Raw genomic sequence first — 10,007 nt, forward strand, 5'->3', positions numbered from 1 at the left:
AAGGCAGAGGAGCTAAGCAGCACAGCCCAGTTAGCCCAACCTCCAAAGCCCAGGACTCATAAGGAGCTACTGGGGTGAGCCAGTGACTGGCTCAGAACTGCTCACAAAAACTTCCCCCTCCAATAGTTAGGACTTTTGCAAGCTTGTTGTCAAATGAGCGATGGCTTGAAATCAGTCATAGGAGAAATATTTAGGCTACGGGAATTAACAAGCTCTCCAAATCAAGGCTAAATCATTTTTATCCCCTGGAGAGCTGGCCCGAGAGCAGGTTGAGAGCTATTAATAAGCTGGCACTTTGCCAGCTTGCTGCAATGCGTATGACTTGTTTTTAGACCAAAAGCTGGTAATGCTATAATTAAGGACTACTTAGAGTCCTGGTTAACTCGGTTAACTAGATTTCTTTTTTAAACCTGGAGTTCCCAGGAAAAGAAAATAATAAGCAAAAGCCTGTTAATTAAACCAATGGAAGCAGCATCCAGCATTTTATAATTAACCTCGAGTCGAAAGACTATTTTTGGATGCCATTCATTAACATTAGCGCAGAAAACAGCAATGGACCGAGCGTTGTTTTCCCTCTCACATCTTTGTTTACAGAGTCCACAGGATGTGTTGTCAAAACAGGAGAGTTCCCCACATTCTCTACTTGGCTTGGCTGCAGACTTATTTCCTTTCTAACATGGAGAGACATGGTTAGTGGGTAAAGGCTCTCACCACCAAGTCTTAGGACCTAAGTTCGATACCTGGAATTCATGTGGTTAAGAGAGAAAAGTGACTCCTCGACCTGTCTTCTGACTTCCAAACATGCACCATGATGTATTCTCCCCACAGGCCCCTACACACACCACACTAAATAAATTCATATACAATTTTTTAAAAGTATGATATAAATCCATAGTGTGGGAGCTAACAACTATACCATCTTCTAGAAGCCAAGCAAATCAAAATCATAGCCAAAGCAGCCTTTAACCCCCTCCTTCTCGACCTCAATAGATGACTGAACGCCTTGTGGACTCTACTTCTGACCCCCACCTGTGGAACACTATGGAAGCTTTTCAAGGCAAGGTCAATGTTTCGAAGTTTTGACTGATTTATGAATGGGATAGAGATTGTAGACTATACCTACAATATACTGGTTTTGCTGTTAGGAAGATACATTCACTATGCAAAACAGACTGTTAGCTTAGAGAGAGTGATGGAGAAGTCTGGCGAAGAAAGCCAAAGCCAAGGACTACAGAGGGAAGCAGGGCTGGAGAGATGGCTCAGTGGACGAAGACGTTTGCAGGCAAACGTGATGATCTGAGTTCCAGTGGTTGAGGAAGAGACCCAACACCGGAAGTATTCTCTGACCCAGCACGCTCACCATGGCTTGTGTAGCAGCACCCATTCAACATGATAATAATAAAATTATTTTTTTTAAAAAAAGAAATTTACCCTATCAAACACTCGCAATGTCTGTATACCATGAAACCACATGGAGGCATAGATAAGGATATTTGTGAGTAACTGTTATTTTGAAAATACAGCTTAAAAGGTTTGATAGAACACACTTATTTAAATATTTTCAGAACAGAAAGACTATCTTCTATTGACATTTTATGTTTTGTTTTATAAATGTTGAAAATGTTAGACCCTGGCTTTGATGATCAATTCTTCAGGAATAAAATGGAATAAACACTATCCTGTGGATATTCGTGTGTCCTCTTCACTCCCTGATTCCCCCATTTTACACACAAACACACACACACACACACACACACACACACACCAGCCCTGTCCAGCAAAGAGTGCATTCGTAGTCACCCCTGGGAAAATTATACAAGCAATCTCAATGTCTCTGAGGCTACAACAGTCCTCATATCTCATTCTAAAGCCTGCAGCAGACTGGGGTGGCTCCCAGGCTGGGATCCTCTGAGCTTTGAGGCTTTCCATCTGACTTTGCCACCTGCCGCAGCCCGAGCCCCCCCCCTTTTTTTTACAGTGCTTACAAAGATTGGTGAGTCCCTACTGAGAGCCTGTCGCCAAGTGCCCAGATTCCAGAAGGGTGGGTGCCATTCCTCCCCAAGGAAGTCTCTAGATTGGTGGTTCTTAGCCCATAGGTCACAACCCTTTTACAGGGGCTACCTAAGACCATTGAAAAACACAGCTATTTTCATTATGATTTATAATAATAAAATTACAATTATGAAGTGGCAATGAAATTAATTTTATGGTTGGGGGTAAGCACAACATGAGGAACTGTATTATAGGGCCACATAGTTTGCCAGACAGACTCCTGGCATCCTACCTATGTACCTCAACTAGAGTACACCTTCTTTATTTCCCAGTGACCTCCTCACTCCCCACCTACTCCTCACTCCCCACCCTCCCCTCACTCCCCCACATCCCCCTCTCTTCCACCTCCCCCTCTCTCCCACATCCCCCTCTCTCCCACCTCCCCTTCCCTCCCCACCTATCCCTCACTCTCCCACCTCCTCAATCTCATATTCCTTCCTGGGAATTTACTCCCTTCCTTCTCTGGAGGCTCAGGAATCAGGGACCACTTGGCTCCAGATACTCCGTATGAACTCTTCCTCCTCCCTCTGAGAAAGGACCTATGCTATCCCCAGGGGACTACCTCTTCTCATACTGCACACTAAGCTGCCATATGTCTGTCTGTCTGTCTGTCTGTCTGTCTGTCTGTCTGTCTGTCTAAGGTGTTAAGGCTTCTAATAAAGCTCTAAGCCAAATCTGAACCCTTTTAGCACTGAACTGTCAAGGGGTACAGTGGCCCTATGGGTACTCACTTCTCTTGGTAAACAAGCCCCCAGGACTCTCAAAGGCAGAAGCATGGCAATGCACTTTCCAGGAGGTTGTGGCTTCCAAGGAGATCAGCACGCATGCTATTATCACATGAAGGTCTGATTTTGAAACATTTCCTCAACTCTCAGAGTCCTGCTTGATTCTCTCAAGAGCTTGAATTTTGGGTAACAACCTAACAGCCTTGTGATTGTTGGGTATATCCTGTAGAACACACTAACAGAACCCTGGCTTCCAACCAGCCAAAGCGCTGAAGATGCTGTCAGGGAGCTCCCGAGGTGACACTACAACATTCTTAGTTCTGCCTTAGCCATCGATTTCATGTCTCCACCGATGTGTTTGCAAAGTGCCTTGATTTATGACTCTCCTTGCTCTGTTACTATAAAAACTTCATCAAACTGTCACCACGTTTGAACATGGAGATTGGAGTGACCCGAATCTGTGTTCCTGGGCCATGGTAACTATTTCTGTTTAACCCTAGCATGAGCTCTTCTCCACTGTCAGGAGACAGCTGTGATTTTTCTGCCTTAAAAACTAGAACGCGGAGATGAAATCAGGCCTGGGGCTTTCGTCCACTGGGTCAGAGCCAAAAGTCCAGAATTACCTGACCCAAGTTCTGAGTCTGTACCCTGGGCCATGGTCACTCACATTTGGCTCGAGAGTAAACTCCCTCTGTGAGGCGAGAGCTATGATTTTGCCCTAATATTCATGTGCCAATTAAAGAAACAAGCAATACTGAAAAGCAGAGACAAGCGTGTGGCCACATGAAGGCACGGAATAAAGCGGTCAGTGGGCCCCAAACTCCATCTTTGGGGATTACTCTGGGACGTTTAGGTATAAATTGAGGCCACGAGGTACAATTAACTAAGCAGTACTGTCCAAGTTCAGCTTACTCCATCATCACCTGGGCTCCAACCCCCAAGGTCGGAGTTGTCAGAACTGTGTGAAATCTCCCCTCCCCACCCCCCAGGAGAAGAGCGCCCCCTCTGGCTGCACCAGACTTCACCGTCTTGCTTCTCCCAGGGTGAGATGCCCGGGAAAATTCCAATTTCTTGTGGTCTATCGTCTCAATAGTCTGAGAAGCCAAGAGTGGAGCAGGAGTAACTCTTTGAATAGCCTCACCCCTGCCAGGATAGTTACTTAGGGATAGTACTTAGAAACGCTGTAATAAGTGTCTATAGAAAAACATTAATAATAATAATAATAATCATAATTCAGGAATAGGAATGTATTATTCAGAATGATAGGTTTTGATGGCACTTTACAGTGTTTTACTGGTTTTGAGTGAACATTCTGGCTGTACAGCAGCTTCCTCTGAATTGAAAATCCCCACCCCACCCCAGGAAGGAGTCCAAAGGCTCATGGGACTCAGGAAGTAAACAAACCACAAGTCTCAAAAGCTGAAACTCCAAGGTTTTAAGATGCCCCTCAGCAGTGTTCCAGAATTTTAAAGCAGCACTTGGGGTGGAGGGCTTTGACCAGCGCCATGGGAGTTGTAAAGAGAAGCTTCTTGGGCCCCCACCTTAGCTGCCTGCAAGCTGCACAGAGCACACCAGGTTCACAGCTTCCAGGAGTCTCATCCATGCAGGAGGGGGTTGTCAGTGAGCCCCTGCCTTCAAGTTACCCATGCTCCCATAAGTAACCCCTCACCTGCTCTCCCATAGGAACCTCAATAAACTCAGTGGCTCACCAAGCCAGAGATGCCGGTGTGATGTTTATTTTGGTATTGTGGGTTCCCTGGAGTGGGGAAGTGAGGATATGTGTGTTCACAGCGACCCAGGAAAAATTCACGCAGCAGTACCTCTCTGGGGGAGTCCTCATCAAATACACAAACTAAATGAGTCATGCTGGCACAAAGACACAGCCCTCACCTCTAACGGGAGAAGAGTTTCTTCTGGAACCAAATGGAGTGACAGTGGTCCAGAAACAGATTTAGGTCACCCCAAATTCCATCTTCCAACATGAGGAAAATTTAATGAGAGGTCTTTAGAGTAATAGGAAGCAAAAGTCATAAATCCAGGTGTTTCTTAGGCACTTTGGTGGAGCTATGAAGCTGATGGCTAAGCAAAGCAGGGAGGCTATTGTTGCCTCCGATGTATCATATGACAAACTCAGCTTTCTGATTGGTGGAAACTAGGGTCTGTTAATACATTCCCAAAGGTTTCACCTGATCATAACAAGGATATTAAATCAGACACAGACATAGGAGAAGGGGAGCTCAATTTTAATTAGGTTCTGGATCTGCAACATTCCAACCTCCCTGACAACGTCTGAAGTTCTAATCGGCTAGTTGCTGGACCTGGCAGGAGGTTCAGCTGGTTGTGCAGCTCCTTTCTAGAAACCTTGGCTCACAGGAACATCCTAGGAAATTTGTCAGGCTTTTTAAAAAGCCATTCTTCATTTCCAATCCAAATAAACAAGCTCCCTAAGATTCCACCGCCCACTGCTAGGACTCGTGAATAATGAAGGCCCAGACATGTGTTACAGATTGCTTCTCCAGTACATGAAAGATTAATCAATACTACGGCAGGGCAGTCAGCAAAACGAGGGGCCTGGAATGCTCAGAACAGCGATGCATATTAATTGAGTCTGAAGGTCTTCAGCCTCTGCCAGCTGAGAAGTGAAATGTCTGTGGTTTGTCTCTCAGAGTCAGAAGATGGAGATGAGGACAATGATCATGTGCTCGTCCCTGCCTGGACATCGAGGTCAGAGATGAACAAGGAATGAGTGTGAGTGTGTGTGTGTGTGTGTGTGTGTGTGTGTGTGTGTGTGTGTGTACTCACAGGCAGAAGGCACATGTACACAGCCCAAGTTGATGTTGAGTGAATTTATCAATCTCCTCATGTTACTCTTTGAGACAGCCATCTCTCACTAAGCATGGAGCTCACTGGTTGTTTAGACTGCCTGGGCAGTGAGCTTCAGAGATTTGTCTATCTGTGCATATCAGGTATTTCCATTATGATTCATAACAGCAGCAAAATTATAGTTATGAAGTAGCAATAAAATAACTTTATGGTTGTGGGGGGCTGGGTCACCATAACATGAGGAACTGCATTAAAGGGTCCCAGCACTAAGAAGTTTGAGAACCACTGGTCTAGAGCTTGGTGGCCCAAGTGTGTAAAACTCCTTGGGGCAGTATAAGTGGCGTTTGCCTTTATTCTAGAATCTTGGCACCTGAGAAGTCTGTGAGGGCATGAGATTTGCAGACGGGCTCTGGATAAGGGACTTGGATTTCATTCATAGCAGCTGTAAGAAAAATCAGCTGCAGGTGTGTGTGGCCTGACTAGCCTGTAGCTTGGAACCTAACAGATTGTGAGTCAAGACCTCAAGATTCTAGTTCCAAACCTACCCTGCCCATCTAAAGCACAAAGAGGTAAGCTGGTTGATGCCGAATTAAAGGATGAGCGGCAGGGGGATGATGGGGCTGGCTCCTCCATTTATAGCTCATTGTATTTGAGTGAAGAAAGAGCACCATTGCCTGGTGATTAGGGGATATAAGAACACAATACAATTAGCATAATTCTTTTCATTAACCATAATCTCATTAATAAGCCTCCTTTCTAAATTGAGTAGTTTCAAAACCTGTTTATATTCCCTGTACATAGGCCAATTCTTCACAGCAAAAAGATTCAGCCTTAAAAGCAGGCCTGAAATTTCAGTTCACACTGAAATTCAAAGATACCCACCCTCGTGTTACAACTTGATCCAAATTGAAAGAAAGTCGAAGAATTTATTCTCAATGTAGCCCACACAATTCTTGCCCACTTAAGCCATATATAACTGCATCAATTGTATAAAAGAAAAGAATTGCATTGGGGATACTTGTTAAAAATGGCATCAAGGAAGAATCTCCTGCGTGCAACTGTGGTAAGGAGGGTGTGAGCTGAAGCCCAAGTAGGTCCTAGCCAGCAAGAGTTATAGCCAGCATCAGGGTAGGGAAAGGATGGGAAAGTTGGTGGTGTTTCTGAGCAGAGACCTGATTCCATAGAGGCTGAAGGAAAGGCATTTGGAGGGTGTCAGTGCAGAAGGGACTCTGGAAACACCTCAGCAGGATTCTTTGCTGTAACTAGATTTAGCAGGTGGAAGAAGCCAAGGAGAGTCCTCACTGATACAAAAGCTCCAACTCACTTGAGTGAAATCTGGTGCAGAGGCCATTCCTTGTTTGTGGCCAGTCCAGAAGTCAAGGAGGGTCCAGGAGGGCTCTGTGACAGACAAAGTACATGGCCAAGATATGAAGTGCCAGGCCCTAGAAGATAACACTGAAAAAAGTTGGGGTTTCTCTGAAATTCTCTCCATCATCCTTATTTCTTCTAGAAGTTTCTATGTCCATATTTCTTTTCCTTATGCATCTCAGGATTCCTAGCAGGCAGAGATCCTCTGAGAAACACAATAGGCATGATGGACAGGCTGGAGAATCAGTAAAGCTGATGCTTGAGGCTTAAAAACTTCGTGGCATGATTTCTAGTTGCAAGGTGAAGAAAAATGTATGTCTCCTTCAAGCTGTTATGTGGGAATTCCCCTTCCTGTTCAGACTTTGTGCACTATTCTGGTTCTCTACTACTTAGAGGAGCCATATTAGCTAGCCAAGGTGATGTGTTTTACTCATTCCAGATTCAGTGCTAATCTGATCCACATCTTCTCAGATACACCCAGAGAGAAGGTTGACCAGATGTCTAGAATCCTTTTCTTCTAGAAGTTTCTTTTGTTTTCTATAGAATTAGCATAATTTATTCTTGGTCTGAATAATATGTTTTTTTCCATTCTTAACCTCTGACATGTCATTATAATCACCCTCCCACATTGAGACCTTGAATATCTGTCTCAAAAATCGCTTTGGAAAGATTAAACAGATGTGGTTTTTGGCTTACAATGGGTTAGGTCTCAATAAACCTATCAGAAGTTGAAAATACCTTAATGTAGCTAGGCTGCCACAAATCCTACTTGTAATGGTTAATCTTGATTATCAATTCATTAGACCTGGAATTAACTAAAAGACAAGCCTCTTGTTGGTCCATGAGGACATTTCTAGAAAGAATTGGCAGAAAAAAGAAAACCTTCTCACAAAGGGCTGTGTAGTAATAGGGGGCGCGGCGGGGCTGCGTCCCCAAAACCCCAGCCACTTGCCCGGCTAGCTTTACCCTAAATAATTACACGGACACTGTATTCTTTTAAACACTGCTTGGCCCTTAGCTCTAGCCCTTACTGGCTAATTCTGATATCCCAATCAACCCATCTCTAACAATCTGTGAGCACCGGTCTTACCGGGAAGATTCTAGTCTAAGTCCATCCTGGGTCGGAGCTTCATAGCGTGCATCTTCCCTGGAGCAGGTAGCATGGCGTTTCTCTGGGGCATCTGCTCCCGAGAGGAGAGCTGTCGAGTCTGACCTCACTTCCTCTTCCTCCCGGCATTCTGTTCTGTTTACTCCTCCCACCTATCTCCTAACCAATGAGAGCCAAGCAGCTTCTTTTATTTTAACCAATGACCTTCCTCCATCATTTCCCCTTTTTCGGTTTAAACAAAAAAATGAAAGGCTTTAACTTTAACATAGTAAAATTACATATAACAAAACAGTTACCAAGTAAAAGTTACATCAGAAACATTTATACATATAACAAAATTGACTGTAAATCTCTATCAATAAAGCAAAATCTATACTAATGCAAATTATTCATATCTATATCATATCCCCCTTTAAATGTAAAAGAACATTTATAAACCATATTTGGGAACATGGGCGCAGTTTTTTCTCTCCAAACTGCTTCCTGCTGAATGGGGGCGTCGTTAATTAGGTCTTTCATGGTATAACCTGTGTGCTAGTTTCATCTCAGTTGGCAGTTGAGCAAAGCAATTTTCTGAAGATGTTCACAGCAACCCTTCAGGAGGACGTGGTCCATCATACCAAATCGGAATAGAAGAAATGAACAGGGTCTCATCCTCTGTGAAAACAAAAGAAGAATCTCTTTTCCAAAGTATCATATCCTTAGATCCAAATTTCGAAATCGTAATACCCTTATATCCATTCTGGTTTAGCTTGGCAGCCCATATAATGAAATATCTCTCTGTACTTAGCTCCTTCACAGTCAAAAAATTTAAAGAAAACACAATGTACATAATCCAGACTCTTTGTGAATTTTTCATTTTTACGCGGCTTAGTTTTACTCTATCACTTTACTTTATTCTGTCTCTTTAAAGACTTTACTTTTACTTTTTTTTAAACCATTAACTTTATTCTCTATATTCTTTTTCTTCTCTCTCCCAAGCCTACGTACATTCATCCAACAGTGTGACTCATTTAGTGGTCTGAATCTGTCCTATTGTGAATCTGCAATTTTTTACTATCCAGGAGCACTTTTGATTTGCGCCTTTAAATCACTAGGCACTTAAGAATCTAAGCTGTGACATTCCTAGGTGAACGTTTTGCTTTTTGGGCGTATATCTTTGACCTGGAACAATTCTGTAGACCAGGCTGTCTTTGAACTCTCAGAGATCCGCCTGTCTCTGCCTCCCAGGCATTGGGATTAAAGGTGTTTGCTACTACACCTTGAACTCACAGAGATCTGTTTGTCTCTGCCTTTTAGGCACTGGGATTAAAGGCGTGTGCTACCACACCTTGAAGTCACAGAGGTTTACTTTAAGAATTTTAACTTTTAGTCTGCATATATTTTTAACACACAGTAAACCATTCAGAAATTTTTTCTGTCTTTGAATCTCTCTTTACTGTATATCTCTCTTTTTCTGACCACAAGAGCCTTTAATTTACCAAGCAATATCAGTAGGACTAAAGCCGCGGCTTTAACGGCTGGATCCTTAGCTTTCCAGCCTCATGGCTGAGGTACTGGCTGTAGCCATGTTTATAGCCACACCTGGCGTTTCAAGGTCCCTGCCAGCCAGCGAGCTACAACAGACAACACTCAAATCCTCTCTAGGTAGCCGGCCCTCCTGCCTCAAACAGTCAGAGTTTGCCCTGGCAGGATGGCCCAGAAAGCTGGCATATTAAAACAACACAGGTTTGTTCCTGCTGCTGAGTCAGGAAAATTTCAAAATGGAGGACGTACCATTTTGTGCTAGCTCTGGGGCCATCAGGTAGGAGCGGCACTCAGCACTTTAATTCTGAGACTGAGCGTGCAGCACAGAAATTCTTTTCATCCAAGTTACATCCAAATCTGACACGCAGAGCACTACACAGTCTGAAAACACATCTCTGTATGGC

Source organism: Microtus pennsylvanicus, chromosome 11, assembly GCF_037038515.1.
Source record: "Microtus pennsylvanicus isolate mMicPen1 chromosome 11, mMicPen1.hap1, whole genome shotgun sequence".
Lineage (NCBI taxonomy): Eukaryota > Metazoa > Chordata > Mammalia > Rodentia > Cricetidae > Microtus > Microtus pennsylvanicus.